The sequence below is a fragment of the Camelus bactrianus genome, chromosome 13 (assembly GCF_048773025.1).
Source record: "Camelus bactrianus isolate YW-2024 breed Bactrian camel chromosome 13, ASM4877302v1, whole genome shotgun sequence".
In the NCBI taxonomy this organism is placed as follows: domain Eukaryota; kingdom Metazoa; phylum Chordata; class Mammalia; order Artiodactyla; family Camelidae; genus Camelus; species Camelus bactrianus.
In genome coordinates, this window is record NC_133551.1 from 11,537,532 (window position 1) to 11,555,474 (window position 17,943).

A 17,943-nucleotide genomic window follows, 5' to 3' on the forward strand; every position below is an offset into this window, starting at 1 on the left:
CACCATCACCCTGACACCAAAACCAGGCAAAGACACTACCAAAAAAGGGAATTGTGGGCCAATATCACTGATGAACATAGATGCCAAAGTCCTTAACAAAATATTAGCAAATAGAATCCAACAACACATAAAGAAGATTATACATCATGACCAAGTGGGGTTCATCCCAGGGACACAAGGATGGTTCAACATATGCAAATCAATCAATGTAATACATCACATCAACAAGAGAAAGGACAAAAACCACATGATCATCTCAATTTTTGCAGAAAAAGCATTTGATAAAATTCAGCACCCATTTATGACACAAATTCTCACCAAAGTGGGCATAGAGGGAACATATATCAACATAATAAAAGCTATATATGACAAACCTACAGCCAGCATAGTACTCAATGGTGAGAAACTCAAAAGCTTCCCACTAAAATCTGGGACAAGACAAGGATGCCCACTATCACCACTCCTATTCAACATAGTCTTGGAAGTCCTAGCCACAGCAATCAGACAACAGAGAGAAATAAAAGGGATCCAAATTGGAAAAGAAGACGTAAAAGTGTCACTATATGCAGATGACATGATACTATATATAGAAAACCCTAAAAAAACTACAGAAACTACTAGAACTAATCAAAGAATTCAGCAAGGTAGCAGGTTACAAGATTAACATTCAAACCTGAGTTTCATTTCTTTACACTAATGATGAATCAACAGGAAAAGAAAGTAAAGAAACAATCCCCTTTAAAATAGCACCCAAAGTAACAAAATACCTAGGAAAAAATCTAACCAAGGAGGTGAAAGAATTATACACAGAAAACAACAAACCGTTGATGAAGGAAATTAAATAAGACTTTAAATAATGGAAAGATATCCCATGCTCTTGGATTGGAAGAATCAATACTGTTAAAATGGTCACACTGCCCAAGGCAATCTATAGATTTAATGCAATCCCTATCAAATTACCCAGGACATATTTCACAGAACTAGAACAAATCATAATAAAATTTATATGGAACCATCAAAGACCTAGAATTGCCAGAGCATTACTGAAGAAAAAGAAAGAGGCTGGAGGAATAACTCTCCCAGACTTCAGACAATACTATAGAGTTACAGTCATCAAGACAGCATGGTATTGGTACAAAAACAGACATACAGAACAATGGAACAGAATAGAGAGCACAGAAATGAACCCACAAATTTTGGTCAACTAATCTTTGACAAAGGAGTCAAGAATATACAATGGAATAAAGACAGTCTCTTCAGAAAATGGTGTTGGGAAAACTGGACAGCAACATGCAAAGCAATGAAGCTAGAACCCTCCCTTACACCATACACAAAAATAAACTCGAAATGGATCAAAGACTTAAACATAAGACAAGATACAATAAACCTCCTAAAAGAAAATATAGGCAAAACATTATCTGACATACATCTCAAAAATGTTCTCCTACAACAGTCTACTCAAGCAATAGAAATAAAAGCAAGAATAAACAAATGGGACCTAATGAAAATTACAAGCTTCTGCACAGTGAAGGAAACCATAAGTAAAACAAAAAGACAACTTATGGAATGGGAGAAAATTTTTGCAAATGAAACCAACAAAGGCTTGATCTCCAGAATATATAAGCAGCTCATACGACTTAATAATAAAGAAAAAAAAATCCAATCTAAAAATTGGCAGAAGACCTAAACAAGCAATTCTCCAAGGAAGACATACAAATGATCAAAAGGCACATGAAAGAATGCTCAATATCACTAATTATCAGAGAACTGCAAATCAAAACTACAATGAGGTGTCTCCTCACACCAGTCAGAATGGCCATGATTCAAAAGTCCACAAATGACAAATGCTGGAGAGGCTGTGGAGAAAAGGGAACCATCCTACATTGCTGGTGGGAATGCAGTTTGGTGCAGCCACTGTGGAAAACAGTACGGAGATTCCTCAAAAGACTAAAATAGACTTACCATATGACCCAGGAATTCCACTCCTGGGCATATATCCAGAAGGAACCCTACTTCAAAATGACATCTGCACCCCAATGTTCATAGCAGCACTATTTACAATAGCCAAGACATGGAAACAGCCTAAATGTCCATCAACAGATGACTGGATAAAGAAGATGTGGTATATTCATAAAATGGAATACTATTCAGCTGTAAAAACTGACAACATAATGCCATTTGCAGCAATGTGGATGCTCCTGGAGAATGTCATTCTAAGTGAAGTAAGCCAGAAAGAGAAAGACAAATACCATATGAGATCGCTCTTATGTGGAATCTAAAACAAAACAAACAAACAAGCAAACAAAACATAAATACAGAATAGAAATAGACTCACAGACATAGAATACAAACTTGTGGTTGCCAAGGGGGTAGGGGGTGGGAAGAGATAGACTGGAATTTCAAAATTGTAGAATAAACAAGATTATACTGTATAGCACAGGGAAATATATACAAGATCTTATGGTAGCTCACAGAGAAAAAAATGTGACAATGAATATATATATGTTCATGTATAACTGAAAAATTGTGCTCTATGCTGGAATTTGACACAACATTGTAAAATGATTATAAATCAATAAAAAATGTTAAAAAATAAAAATAAATAAGCTCAGTTTCAAAAAAAATGATACTGTATCAAGGCCTAACAACCCACCTGCATTTATGTAGGTTTACATGGGTTAACTTTCATATATATATATTTTATGGAAGTATAGTCAATTTACAATGTTGTGTCAATTTCTAGTGTATAGCACAATGCTTCAGTCATACCTGAAAATACATATAGTTGTTTTCATATTTTTTTACCATGTGTTACTACAAGATAATTAATATAGATCCCTGTGCTATACCATATAATCATGCTTATCTATTTTATATATATTAATTAGTATCTGCAAATCTCAAGTTCCTAATTTATCCCTTCCCACCCCCTTGGTATGGTAACCATACACTGGTTTTCTATGTCTGTAAGTCTGTTTCTGTTTTGTAAGTAAGTTCATTTGTCTTGTTTTTTGTTTTTCATTTTTTTAGATTCCACATATAAGTGGTATCATATGGTATTTTTCTTTCTCTTTCTGGCTCACTTCACTTAGAATGATGATCTCCAGGTCCATCCATGTTGCTGCAAATGACATTATTTACTCTTAATATAAAAATTCTACAGAAGACATAATCAGTTCTCTTATTCTTAATTCCAGTCCACAATATATGGCACAGCTTGCCAAGCAGTAGAAAGAAGACAGAAATTCCAGGAATTGTTTGTTCATACCCTGAACAAAACACAATTAATAATGGAAGGTTGAGTAAATATTTTCCTCACTAAAAATGTTTACTGGATGGATCGCTGGATGAATGCATGAAGCAATGAGTCTCCTTGAAGGGCACAGATTCTGGAGCCCAACACACACAAGACTCATACCTTGAATATTCTCAGTTATGCCCATTTGATTTTGGGAATTTACTCATCATCTCCAAGTCTTAGATTTCATAGCTATAAAACAGCACTTATAACTTCTTTTTAAAGAGCATTATTATAAGAAATAAAATTATCTAGAACATAAATACTGAATAAAAACAAGTCTGTACTAGTTTACAGCAGGCAAATTACCAAAAATATAAATTTTTAAGTAACAGACTTTATTTTTTAGAGCAGTTTTAGGTTCAGAGCAATACTAAGCAGAAAGTATAGAGATTTCCCATTCACTCCTTTAATTCAATCATTCATAAACTTTCCCATTATCAACAGCCCCCACCAAAGTGGTACAGTTACTACAGTTGATGAACTTATATTGACACATCATTATAATCCAAAGTCCATAGTTTACATTGGCATTCGCCCTCAGTAGTGGACATTCTATGGGCTTGGACAAATGTATAATGACATGAGTCCATCATTATAGAATCATATGGAATAATTTCACTGCCCTAAAAATCCTGTGCTCGACCTATTGAACTCTCACTCTCCCCTAAGCCTAGCAGCCACTAAACTTTTTACTGTCTCTTTAGTTTTGTCTGTCTCAGAATGCCATACAGTTACAAACATACAGTACATAAACTTTTCAGATTGTTTTCTTTCACTCAGTAATATACATTTAAGTTTCATCCATGTCTTTTCGTGGCTTGATAGCTCTCTTTTTTTCTTAACACTTAATAATATTCCATTGTCTAGGTGTACCACAATTTATCCATTCACCTAACTGAAGGACAGCTTGGTTGCTTCCAAGTTTTGGCAATTATGAATAAGACAGCTATAAACATCCATGTACAGGTTTTTGTGTGGACAAAAGTTTTTAATACTTTTGGGTAAATACCAAGGAGTGTATAATGATTAATTGTAGCTATCAACTTGAATGGGTTACAAGATGTCCAGATAGCTAGTAAAACATTATTTCTGAATGTGTCTGTAAGGGTGTCTCTGGAGGAGATTAGCATTTGAATCTGTAGACTAAGGAAAGAAGATCCCTTTCACCAATGTGGGAGACATCATATAATCTCTTGAGGGGCTGAACAGATCAAAGAGATGAAGAAAGGGTAAATTCTCTCTGCTGGAGCTGAAACACCCATCTCTTGCCGTCAGTCATCAGAGTTCTGGTTCTCAGGCCTTTGGACTTGGGAGGAATTACACCACCAGTTTTCCTGATTCTCCAGCTTACAGACTGTAGCTCTTGGATCTTTTTGGCCTTCAAAACATTTTAGCCAATTCCAATCATAAATTTCCTCTTATATGTCTATGTCTGTATCTATATCTATCTTCTATTGGTTATTTTTCACTTTAGAACACTAATACACAGTGCAATTGCTCAATCACATTTTGAGTATGTTTTGTTTTCTATGAAACTATCAAACTGCCTTCCAAAGTGGTTATGCCATTTTTTAACTCTCACCAGCAATGAATGAAGAGTTCTTATTGCTCCACATCCTTGCCAGCATTTGGTGTTGTCAGTGTTTTGGATTTTTGCCCTTCTGATAGGTGTGTAGTGGTATCTCACTGTTATTTTAATTTCCATTTCCCCGAGGACATGTGATGTGGAGCACTTTGTCATGTGCTTATTTGTTGTCCAAATATCTTTAATGAGGTGTCTATGAAGGTCTTTGATCAGTTTTTAATCAAGTTGTTTGTTACTGTTGAGTTTAAAGAGCTCTTTATGTATTTGAGATAACAGTCCCTTATTAGATGTGTCTTTTGTGAATATTTTCTCTCAGTCTGTGGCTTTTCTTCTCATTCTCTTAATATTATAATTTACATGGCAGAAGTTTTTGATTTTAATGAAGTCCAGATTATCCTTTTTTTTATGAATTGTGCCTTTGCTGTTGAATCTAAAATGTCATTGTCATACAGAAACTCATCTAGGTTTTCTCCTATGTTATCTTCTATGAGTTTATAGTTCTGCATTTTGCATTTAGGTTTGTGATTCATTCTGAGTTAATTTTTGTGAAAGGTGTAAGGTCTGTGTCTGTATTCATTTTTTGCACGTGAATGCCCAGTCATTTCTGTACCATTTGTTGTAAAGACTACCTTTGCTTTATGGCATTGCCTTTGCTCCTTTGTCAAAGATCAATTGATTATATTTATATGGGCCTATCTCTGGGTTCCCTATTCTGTCCATCAATCTATTTGTCTATTCTTTTGCCAATATCACACTGTCTTGGTTACTGTAGCTTTATAGTAAGTCGTGATGTTGGTAGTGTCAGTCCTCCAGAAGTGGAATTTTATTTTTAAATAAAACTAAATAGGGGTATATAAAAACTAGACTTAATCCCAATTTGGTGTGTGGAGAAATGTAATATAAAGAGAGAAGTAGAATATTCAAGAAAAGTAGTCTCATTTTAGGTGCATATTCAAACTACTTTGAAATAAGTAAAAACTGGGGTATTTTAGATATAAGTATACAAATTTTATGTGATTCTACTTAAATACATTATCAGAAGGAACGACAATGTCTTCCCATGTAAAAAAAAAAGAATAATATTTGATCTTATCTCTATCACAAGAATATTATGATAAAAGAAGATAAAATATGCTTGAAAGTACTTTGAGTATATGTGTTTGTGTATATAAGTCCCTCTTCCTCCTGAGGGGCTATGATATTATTTTGATTATTTCTTCAAGTGGTGTTATACAACAGGATCTCTCAACCACTTCATTATCACTCTACTAATGCCATTGTTGGAAATTACTCCTTATGTCTGGTGCTACAGCAGTAAAGATTGAATAGCTCACATAATTCAAAATCATGAATTTCAATATTTTATTTTGGACTGTATCCTTGTGCAGAAACTTAAATGAATGGCACCCAAAATAACTGCTTTTACCCAGTAGGGTCAAATTATTCTTCTTGTAGCATTATCTTAAATACACTTAAATTCAAGGCAATAAATTAGTTAAAGAATTAACTAAATCACTTTTCCCCCTTTCATCATTTATCCAATTAAAGTCATGCATCATTTTTAAAAATCATACTTCAGAAGTTTTATGAACACATTTGACCATGTCACACTCAGATTTTTTGCCAAAGTTGAACCACACCCAAAATTTAAGCATGGAAGCAGAGAACATTAATGATTGCTTTCATAGATAATAATCAGACTCAGAAAAAGTGCATAGAGTAAAAGAATATAGCCTTCTTGATATTAAAATAAGGACAACCTGCCTTCCTCTCTGTTTGGGCTCTTATGAGACCAGAAATTTTCCTTTTAAGATACAAGATGCTCTTAAGTGCTTTGCAATGGAGTATATTAAAATATCAATTCCCCAAATACAGAAAAAATAACTTGAATGAACACAAACATTAGCAATCTTTCTTTTATTTATAGCCTCTATAATCAGATAATCAGATCAGTGTCTCAACAGAACTGTACTGTCATTCTTTTTTGCACTGTTTTTGCTCAAGAAAATAGTATCCCCAGAAATCCCCTGGTATTATTTGCCATCATCTTAACATTGCAACATCTACAGGTTAGAAATATTTGCATCTTTGATATACATCTTCATAAACTTGATAGCTTATTCCATTTGACAATGTTACATCATGTCTATGGATTTACATTATAAAAATCTCATGAGCATGTCAATGATGTAAAACCCCATTACAGTGCAGGGGAATTTGTGACATTAGAAAAACACTGAAAAGTGACTAGACTGTCTCATTTATGGGAGCTTTGTTTCATTAAGATGGAAAACCTCTTGACTTAACTAATTAAATAAATTTATATGTGACTCCTTTTTTAAATATTATTACCACAAAAGAGAAACCTAAAAGAAACTAAGAAAATAGGTTGAACAAAAGAGTGGATACTTTCTGTTTCACTACTATAATTTGTTTCATGTAGTTAATGGCAATGCTACTCAGGCCAGAAAAAGTGATGGGGAGGGAGAGGCCCCACTCACTTGTCACTTACTGTTCCAGCATACACAACTCTACAGCATGAGTACAGAAAGATCTGGCAGGAATTAAGTCAAGGTATTGAAAACTTAAGCCAAATACTATTTCTGGTACTAATAATTCAGAATTCACCAGGTTGATTTAAAAGCTGCCTGGGGATAAAACTCAACTATTTCAAATTTTATAGTAGATAAAATCATCCTTTTGTTTATATTTTTATCCTATCTTTATTTTAATTTCATTTTGAGGTATGACATCTTGTCCCATCCCTTGGTTACACCATGAGACAAGTTATTTGGTGACAGCTACAGGAATAGCCTCCACTGCAGTTACTCTCATTCACAGCATGAAGGAAAATGAGTTGGACGCTTTTCAGTTAATAGGGCAGAAATACAAATCTTTCAGATGTCCCTAGTTTTGTATGCTTCTAGCCAAATCAGATTTATTTCCCTTACTGATATGGGTATTAATGTATAAGGTTCCCTAGAGCCTCTTGCTTTTATGCAAAGGAAGGCTGGGTGTTGTGTGAAAAATGGACTCTTTGAGTTTCCTTTTTGAATTTATGGAGTTTAGGAGTAGCATATAGTCATGTGTAGCTGGGATGACGGAGCACGGCGTACATTACCACTTGTCTGCTCAGTGATTTAAAATTACCTCCTGGAGACTATTACTGATATTAGCTCAGTGACTTTATTTATATTTATTTAATTATAAAATATATGTATCATGAAGACAGCAAACTTTTGTAAATTTCTAATTTTCTTAAATCAAAAAAACTTGGAAATGTGCATTCAAAGACAAGCTCAGTTCTCTGTAGTTAGATGACAGATATGCTATTATGATAACAAATCATTGTTATTTGGGCCCACTTAGTGGAAAGAGGCTAGCTTTTGTAGTCAGAAATGGCATGGAGCTGTGGTCTATTTATTAGCTGAGAGATGTCAAACAATGGAGGGATAGTATCAATTTTCAGGATAATTTTGAGACTTAAATGAAATAGTGCATATATAATACCCAGCAGGGGCCTGACAGACATGAGCACATGGCTTTCCATTCATGGTATTTGCATTAACTTTTTTTCACAATAGTTCCAAGATAAACACATATTCTTTTTTTATTTCTTCTTTTTGTGGGGAGAGGGAGGTAATTAGGTTTGTTTGTTTGTTTATTTTGAAGGAGGTACTGGGGATTGAACCCAGGACCTTGTGCATGTCAGGCATGCACTCTACCACTTGAGCTATACCCTCCCCCAACACATATTCATTTTTGCTACTAGCAGTTTTCTCAATAAGGAAAAGAAAAGAAGCCTCCAACTTTAAAACTTCCAAAACAACTAGAAACCACAGTCCATCTCTATTGTGACTCAGAATTTGAGTAGGACTCAAGAACCAGTATCAATATTTTAGATGTATTTCAAAGATTCATCTATTCTCCCTTGAGAGTGATATATTAATAAGAAAATTAATGGTATTTGGTTTGTTTATAAATGTTTATTTTATGAATTATTTGAAAAAAGGTTATAATTTTGGAGGACTGGGAACAAATGATAATATTCTTACCTAAGTCAATGGTCTCACTAAATATGTGTTACCTTGAAATGTATTAACAGTGTTAAGTGGTAAAGATAAGTGCATAATGTATACAAAACAGGATAGAGAGAATGATTATACATGTTGTATTGACATATAATATATATTATATTTAATATACATAATATATATATTTACACACACACACATATATAGCAGGGGGAGAGAGAAAGAGAAAGTCTTCTAGTCATCATGAGGAACCTTTGAAATAAAGTTTGCAATTCAATTTGAAAGTGTTCTTTCTATGTCAATCAGGATAACCAAGATTATACAGCTGTAACCAGCATTCCTCCATACCTCAGCAACTTAAAAAACAAAACTCCATCTCTTCTCACACCAAATTCCTATCATTTATAAACTGTGGGCTCTTCTCTGTGTTTTCAGTGTCCTCACTCTAAGAACCAGGCTGATGAAACAGCCCCTACCTACTTAAGAGCATTGCTGGTTTCAGCAGCAGGCAGAAGGAGATACTGCCTAGTGTCATAACAAAAAAATCAACCTGAGGTGACACCTGTACTTCAACCTATTGGGCTGAACTGGTTTCACACACCAGACAAGGATGAGAGAGACAGGAGGTGAAATTCTGACACACTCCCAGAAGAAATGGGCTATTTGGAAAATGGCACTAGTGACTATCGAGCTACTGAAACATAAACCAAGTTGTCACTGGCTCAAGGGCATCTAGAGCACCTGCACTCACTCAGCAGCCTGCAGAGAGTCTGGCACTTAGAAGGGGCCCAGAAAAGAGTTACTGAGTGAAGAAGTGTTTTGTTAGAGATGAAGCTGAATGGCCGTAGTTGTAATAGGGTATCTTCTTAGTTAACTTAAACTACCTATTGAGGAAAGGCTGAGATTTGCAGTCTATGGAATCAAATGAAATTAGGCTGCACTGCATGACAACTTATAATCAATACCCTCTAATACCTTATTTTAAAAATGTAAATGAAGCCACCTTCCCTAAGGTAGAATGCAAAAAATTTTTAAGCTGCAATATTGTTATAATACTAAATGAATCTCATTTCAACCATCAAGAATGAAGCCACACAAGAAAACCCAGCTGAGATAGGTTTATAATCCCAATAAAAAATCAAAATTGCAATTATAACCACAGATAGAAATATATGGCTCTGGAAAGTGTCACTGTGTATAAATCCAGGAGCAATTTTAAAGCAAAGGGTACTGATTGAGTAACACAAATCTCCTCAACTGAACAACCTAGAATGCCCACACACATTCCCTTGATTTTTCCCATGCCTTGCCTGCCAGCATTACATGTGTCATCTGGCAGTCAGTTCACTGACACTCTGTAGCTCAGCTGGATAAATGAATCAGTAAACAATGCAAAATATGTTGAGGCATGCTGTCACTTAAGGAATAAATGTTAAGCTGGCTAGAATTATAGAGAGGAGGAAACAGGATATGGAAATAGAAGAAGAAGGAATGTGTGAGTGATTAAATATGAGGTCATGTACAAGGGATCACAGGACAAGTCAAGGAAGGATTGTTACAATGGAGACATTCAGAGTAAGATCGATGAGATTTATGTTCAAAGTACAAACATGTAAAATTTTAAAAAGCCAAGTGTTGTTTCAAGCAATTCATTAGGTTCTATAAAGATGATGACCAAACCAAACTCCAAATCAGAAGCAACTAGAAATACATGTATACCAGGCATTGTGGTTCAGCCATTCGGTTGCTACTCTGTGAACCGGCATTATTCCTTGGGTAATTAGATCACACTGCCTGCTGCTTTTATATCTCATCTCACTTGAGCATTTATTTGATATTCAGAGAAAATGCAGGGTAATTAATGAATGCTGCAAGCACAAATGAATATTATTTCTATGCAGACTTTTTGGCAACTGAGTAAAACATTTGGAGAAAGTAAACCAGCATCAGAAACATGGATGGAGAATAGATGCTTTGCATTCTAAACATATGCCTGCCTTTAGCTCCACACTTAATCTACTTGGGTCTTCCCTCTGTCTCCTGGCTGCACCATCCGGCTAACCAAACTGAGAGTTCTCCTGGTATATGTCATCTGACAACAGAACAGGGATCATTGAAAATTCCAATAAAGAACCAGCAAAGAATTGACTCATAAATCAAAGCCCCTGTTTTTGTCTTTAAAACATTCTGAACTTCTAAGTGTCTTCTAGGCATCCCATTTACATTCTAGGTCTTTTTAGGAAGCAGCAAGATATAGATAAGATGCACAGAGAATAAAGCCAGAAAGTATTAGGCTTTGTTCTCACACTTATTACCAAGACCTGACAGGATCACTTCATGCCTCTTAATGAATGTTCATTACATCAAATTTTAAAGAGTATAAAATTTTACTCTAGCTGTCTGCAGGATTACATGGGTAATTCATGTGAATATTTTTGTACACTCTACAGCAATATAAACATATAAGAACTTATAAAATTTTAGCACAAGGTTTCTAAGAAGTAGTTCTAAGAAATCACAGAAGTGCCAGAATATAATAAGATTTTTTGATATTTCCAAGTCAATGGAAGTCTTACATCTACTCAGGATATAGATGCATGGTCACTGCATAGCAAATGCTTTGACAAATATACTGAGGGTCAGGTCCACTAAGGCAGGCAGTGTCTTGATGCCAAAACACTTAGAAATCAGTAGTGCAATGGTGCTTTCTTGTATATATTTTAAAGTTAACTTCTTACTGAGAAATATGAATGATATGTGAAATAATTTAGACAGTAACTCTAAAACTGCCACTCTGACTTCTGATCTTACTACCTAATGTTTACATCCTCTTTTTTAATGTATTTAATTTCCCAATGAGAATTTTCAGTTTCATATTTCACTTGAGAGATAGTTTGTGTTAATAGCAAAATAGCACAAATTATAACAATTTGTCTCAGTTATGAAAGCAACCACAGAGATAATCTAGTCTTTATGTAAGATCTGACATAAAAACACTAAAGTTAACACTTACCAAGTACTTACTATGCTCCATGAAAAGGGTTGAGTGTGTGTGTGTGATGTTCATTTAATCTTCACACAGCTCTCTAATTAGATAAACAGAGACTTGTTTAAGATCACTCAATCCAGATCTGTTTCCAGAAATTTCGCTAAGAAATTCTCTTTGTGTATCACACATATTTTTTGGTGGCTAGCCAACAGAACATTGGCATATGACAGTGATTTAAAGAAAATAAAAAGAGAGAATGATCTTCCATGTGTGGGTGTGCTGCAAATAAACCACAATAAATTGCCAAATGGAAGGTGAACATTCATTTTGTGGAATAGTTTTTATACAAAGGACAAAGGGACTCAATTCATGTTCACAGCAAAGCACATTATTTTAGGAACAGTTAAATGCTGATCACTCTTCTGTAATTCTGTTTTAATTAAATACTACCATTAAGGACCACACTAAATAATGTGCTAAAATTTCAGTTTGTAGATAAGACACTAATCTGAGGTTCTCCATCATCAAAGTGTTAAAGTGTTAGCACTGAGCAACCTGATCTCTGAGAACCCTGGTTTTCTTATATTTTACAAAGTGTGTGTGTGTTTATGTGTCCTCCTACTATGTGTGATTATTAGGAGGCTTAAAGGATACAAAATATGTGATGTAGTACTTGATTCCCTCATCAGTGTCTCAACAGATCTTTGGCTGTGTGAACTTAATATGCTTAAGATATATCATTTCTTCAGAAGACAGTTATTTTCAGTCATAATATAAAATTTTACAGAGATATTAAGTCAGTGTTAATGCATATTTACCATGGAAGTCAATCCATTCTATTTTCTTGGCTTGGAATAATTAGTTATTAGACTTTTAGGATACCGTGTATTTAAGGGAGAGTGAAAGTCTTCAAATGCTTAAGAGTCACATGGGTGCCAATTAGGTATAAACATGATTATAAATTCTGGGTTGTTCTGTAATATTAGAATGTTAACCTTCTATTAACTAGTTATATATATATACACATTTTATATATATATGTATATATATACATATATATATAAATTATTATATCTCTGAAATAGTTTCTTTGTCTGCAAAATTGGAATAATAAAACCCTGTCACAGTTTGTTGTGAAGATAAAAAGAAATAGTATATAAAAAGTACTTAGAATAATGCTTTCTGCATGGTAAAACAATAAATTTAAATATTATTACTTTTATTAATAACTATATATTGAAACATGACATTATCAGTTTGTTTCATTATAATTTGAGTGAAACATAAGACTTGGATTAATGATTTGCTCTCTTAATCTATTTCACATTAGTACAATCAAAATTCCTAATAGTAATATAGATGTTAAAAAACAGTAATACTGAACAAAAATTTTATCCCAGAATAAATAGAATCAAAATGTATATATACCTTTATTAGGCAGTTGATATAGTTTTGAAAGAAGAGTGAAGAGTCAAAAACATAAAAATAAAGGTAAAGATATCATTTTATTTGCTGTCTTCTATTTCCTACAAAGATAACTAAGAATTGTTTCGCTCTAGGAATGTTAAGTGGTTCCCCAAAATTCCTCTCATTTATCTTCTAAATTCAATACCATCATGGTGTGCAAAAATGACAGACTTGTTCTCAAAGTTTGTATTACTATTGTTATTGACAATACCTTGCTCTCAATTTCTGAAGGAAGGAAAAACAAAATAAGCCATGGCTCTAAAAGGACAGTCTTTGTGTATGTGCTCAAATATGAGTGAACAAAAGTGACAATCTTACTTAAAAAAAAAAAAGCAACTAAGGGTAGAAGAAAAAAGTCAATCATGTCCTAAAATGGAATATAAAGAGGATTTTTTTTTAAGATTCAAAATTTAGTATTGTAAAGAGGCTGTTAATTATTAAATCCACTTCATTAAAAAAAAACCTGTTTCAATATTGTCTTTTCAATTCTATTCAGATGAATATAAATAAATGAAAACTCTATTTGTTAAAAGTGTCCATCACTTCAATGCATGTGTAAATTGGGTGTGGGAAAAGAGTCTGCAACAGAATTTCAAGAATTGAGTAATCTGCATTCTTATATTCAGGGAAAGTTGGTTTAAGCAAAATATTACTTTGACAAGTAACAATGAGCTTTGAAGTAAAGGAGCATATTAATGCACTGATCTGATTTCACTGAAGGAATATGACACTTCTGGACAGCTCAAGAGATTGGCTGCAATATACAGAAAGAAAGGTGATTACTGGAGCCATCCTGTGCTCTTCTGTGAGCTCAAGTCACAGAAGACATTAATAAGTCACTAGCTATTTTCACATGCTTTTCATAACCTTTGTGTCACAATTTCAGGGGAGAGAGAATATAAGACAAAGAACATCATGTAGAGAGAGCTAAAGCAAGCCTGTCAAAGATTAGAAGGCCCAAATTTTATCTACCTTCTGTTTTTTTTTTTTTTTTACTGTTCCCTGAAAAGCTTGTGTCAATCTCACTTGGCCAAGTTTTCAAGCACAGCAACTAATTTGGGAAATGTCTGAACACAATCAAGTTGTCATCAGCCTATCTTGTGGGCATTCAGGCTTCCTGGTAATGATACTTAATTGGAAAGCCAAATTTAGATAACTGTGCTTATACTGGCCTCTATAAAATCAGAATTTAAATTCTGCCTTTTAAAGTTGTAAACATAAGGCATCTCAGGAAAACTTCTGAGTTAGCAAACCTCTAAATGTAACATCTATTTTTGTATATGACATTGTGATGCTCTGGGAATGACTAATGAGTGGCTGGCCCACAGACTCTTCAGTTACATATAAATAATCAATAGCAGGATTAAAAGGGAGGAAGCCCAACATGCTATATAACATTTTGGGATAAAGTCAGTTTAACTGAGTAATTATTACTATGAATGTCACTGATGTTAGTTCTATGCAAAAGTTTACATACACCAACTACAAAAATTTTTTTCAAAAATATAAAGAGAAAGAAACTTAAACAAGTCATTGTAACAGTTAATATTTCTTATTTATGCTTATTTGGAGATCTAAAGTTAGAGCTAAAATTCAAGTTAATTTTATTAAACCATTCTTAGGTATGTATATCATCTTCATACATTTAAATAAAATTATTTGGAATCTAAAAGGTAATTAACCATAACTTCAAGCCTAGGCATTTAGAGAAAGTCATCATTTTTCTATCTGAGGGCTACATAACACTACGCAAAAAGAAAAAAAAAGTCAACAAACTTTTAGAGTTAGTAATTTTTAATCTATTTATGTTTCCTACAACAGAGAAGTCTATACTGGAGCACTTTCCAGCAAAAAAAGGAAATAGGCTGCGGTCTCTCTCTCTCCCTCTTTGGAGATGGACCTCACTCTGTCTATGGAGTGTGTACCTACTTCTAATCTGAACACCCAACCCCCACACCTCATGGCCTTTCTCTCACCTTTCAATGTATCTCTCTGAATAAACCTACCTTTACTCAAAAAATAAATAAATAAAAACTAATTAGTTTGAAAAAGTATCAAGTCTACCTTCCTTGATAATCCCTTGCCTAACTGTATCACCTTTTTACAAATACAAGAATTTCTTCTACCCTTAATTTAACATAAAACCCATTATCTAAGCTCTGAGTGAGCATATTTTAAAAATATATACGCATATATACATAGGTATGCATATGCACATGTTTTAATTTTATTATTTACCAAATCAAAAATGATTATAAAAAAGATATAAAATATAGGTTTCCCTTCAAATTGTATTTCTCTGCATGTTTCAGTCCCAATTTAGGTGGGTCATCTTCTCCCTAGATGTTCTAAGGACCCAGGTTTCTTCTGACTTTTTATTTTGCCATCCTATTGTCCCATTAACAAGTTTAAAGCTAACTTACTCTATCAACCCCAAGAAAGAAGATAAGAAACAGAGAGAAAGCAGTGTTGCCTTAAGAAACTGGCATGAGACTTGTCTTTATGACTGCTGCTTATTTTGCATTAGTGAGAACTCAGTCATGTGGAAACAGACAAGAAAGCTGAGAAATGTACTCTCTACCTGGACTTCCATGGACCCTACAAAACAAGTGTGGAAAGAGAATAGTGTGAGAATGGATACTGGGGAAAGTTATTAAGCTCTGTCATATTGATCCATTGCTATTTTGAAAAATTTAATAATTTTGAAATATTCATCATCTAAGGAAATCCATTAGCATTTTGAAATTGAGGGTTCCCTAGTCACTGTTACTCTTCTAAATTAGCATGGTATAAACATGAATTTGTTGAAGAATTTCCCTCTCCCAGGGCCACCAGCTTTGTCAGAGTCAGAGTGGTTGTGAGTTACAGCTCACTGTATGTGCTCTGCAGTTTATGATGCAACGTCACACTCATTTTTGAAAGGAAATGGTCAATGGCACTCTCTTTTCTGAACATTATGTGGCAACTAAAGACCTCAAGATGATTTATAATTAGTAGATTTTTAAAATATAACTTTATGACAGACTGAAGATTAGAATTCAGGGTATACTTGATAAAATCACAGAAAATAACACAACATAGTTTCATAATATGAAAATGTACATTTTTTATTTAATTCACACAAGATGAAAATCTCCAAGGAATTCAACTAAACCTTTCAAATGTAATAATTTCTGAATTGTTCTGGATATAAAATTCTTACTTATATATCTACTGTCATTTATTTTAAAAAATTTAAAAACCCTAAGTGGACTCAATGTGGGCTATGTAGATGTGACCTCAATATATGAGGTTTAAAATTTGTGATTTGATTTCTGAAATTTTTAGGTTTTAGATATATATTTTCTGTCCTATTTAATTTCATGAATTTTAATAATACTTGGCAAATAATTTTTAACATCTAAGCTTACTACCAAGGAAATAAAATTTGCTTTTTAGAAGAGTCTCAATTCTTGAAAGTCAAATTTATCACTAACTGAATGGCAGGATCAAAAGAAGTCTCCTAATTGACCCAAGGTAAAGGAAAGTTTTGGCCTTGGCTAGATTCTATATTGCACTAAGACTTGAATATAAATATGTAAAAAAAATATTTGCCCACAAAGTAGAAGGCATGATGGCTCCAGAAATGGACAGCACTGTGGGCAAATAATCAAGAATCAAAATGATATACATTTCCTCAATACTCATATGCTCATTTCATTCAGTCTTTGTCAGTCAGTGTCCTATGATAGATATAAGGAATTCAGCTGAGGAAATAAAATAGTCTATGCCCTAATGAAATTTAAATTCTAAGGAGAAAGATAGGCAATAAACATAATTACAATTTTGATGAGTGTCATAAAAGGAGATGCAGAGAGATTACTTACTAAGGCACCTAATCAGCTCTGAGGAGATTAGCAAAGGAAGTGATATCTTAGTTAATACATAAAGGGTGATGTAAACTTATGTATGTGAAGATGTAGTCATGAAGTAGAAGAGCTTCTGAAAGAAGCAATTTCCTGTTGTAATGCCTGGATGTGAAAAAAGCAAGCATGTGTAGAACCAACTGATGTCCCAATGACCTGAAGCATTCACAGATGTAGTAGAAGGGGATAAGAGATGAAATTCAAGAGGTAGGCAGAGACAATACCTTAACAATACTTGTTATCTGTATTAAGAATTTGGAACTTATTGTAAATGACAATAGGAATTAGGAAAGATGGCCAAAATGCTCTATCTCTAGTCTCAGGAATAAAGGGCAGTGGTTCTCTGGCCTACAGCAATAGCAGTGATGGTAAAAAAGTGACAGATTGAAGAAGGTATAGATCAATAATACTTGGTGATAGAGCTGAAGGAGGAGTGAGAAAGAGATAGGAGTGAAGACTGATTCTGAAATTACTGTCTTCAGAAACTGGATATATCATTTTATCACTGAATGAGATTGAAAACAACTGAAGGAGGGGCTAGTTTGAGAGTTTAGAGAAGGGTCATGAGTCTCTTAGCCTAAGTCATCTTTCAGACATCTAAGTAGAGAGATTAGTGGGGAACTGGCTATGTAATCTGCAGATCAGACAGTTTCTAGGTTGGA

General features: G+C 33.9%; 1 non-coding gene across 1 annotated transcript; it reads right to left on the reverse strand.

Annotated features, from left to right (window-relative positions):
• Positions 1-8,556: 8,556 nt before the first annotated feature.
• Positions 8,557-8,630, reverse strand: TRNAV-GAC (transfer RNA valine (anticodon GAC)). Its single transcript has one exon. It is a non-coding gene; the product is annotated as a tRNA-Val (tRNA).
• Positions 8,631-17,943: the final 9,313 nt, after the last annotated feature.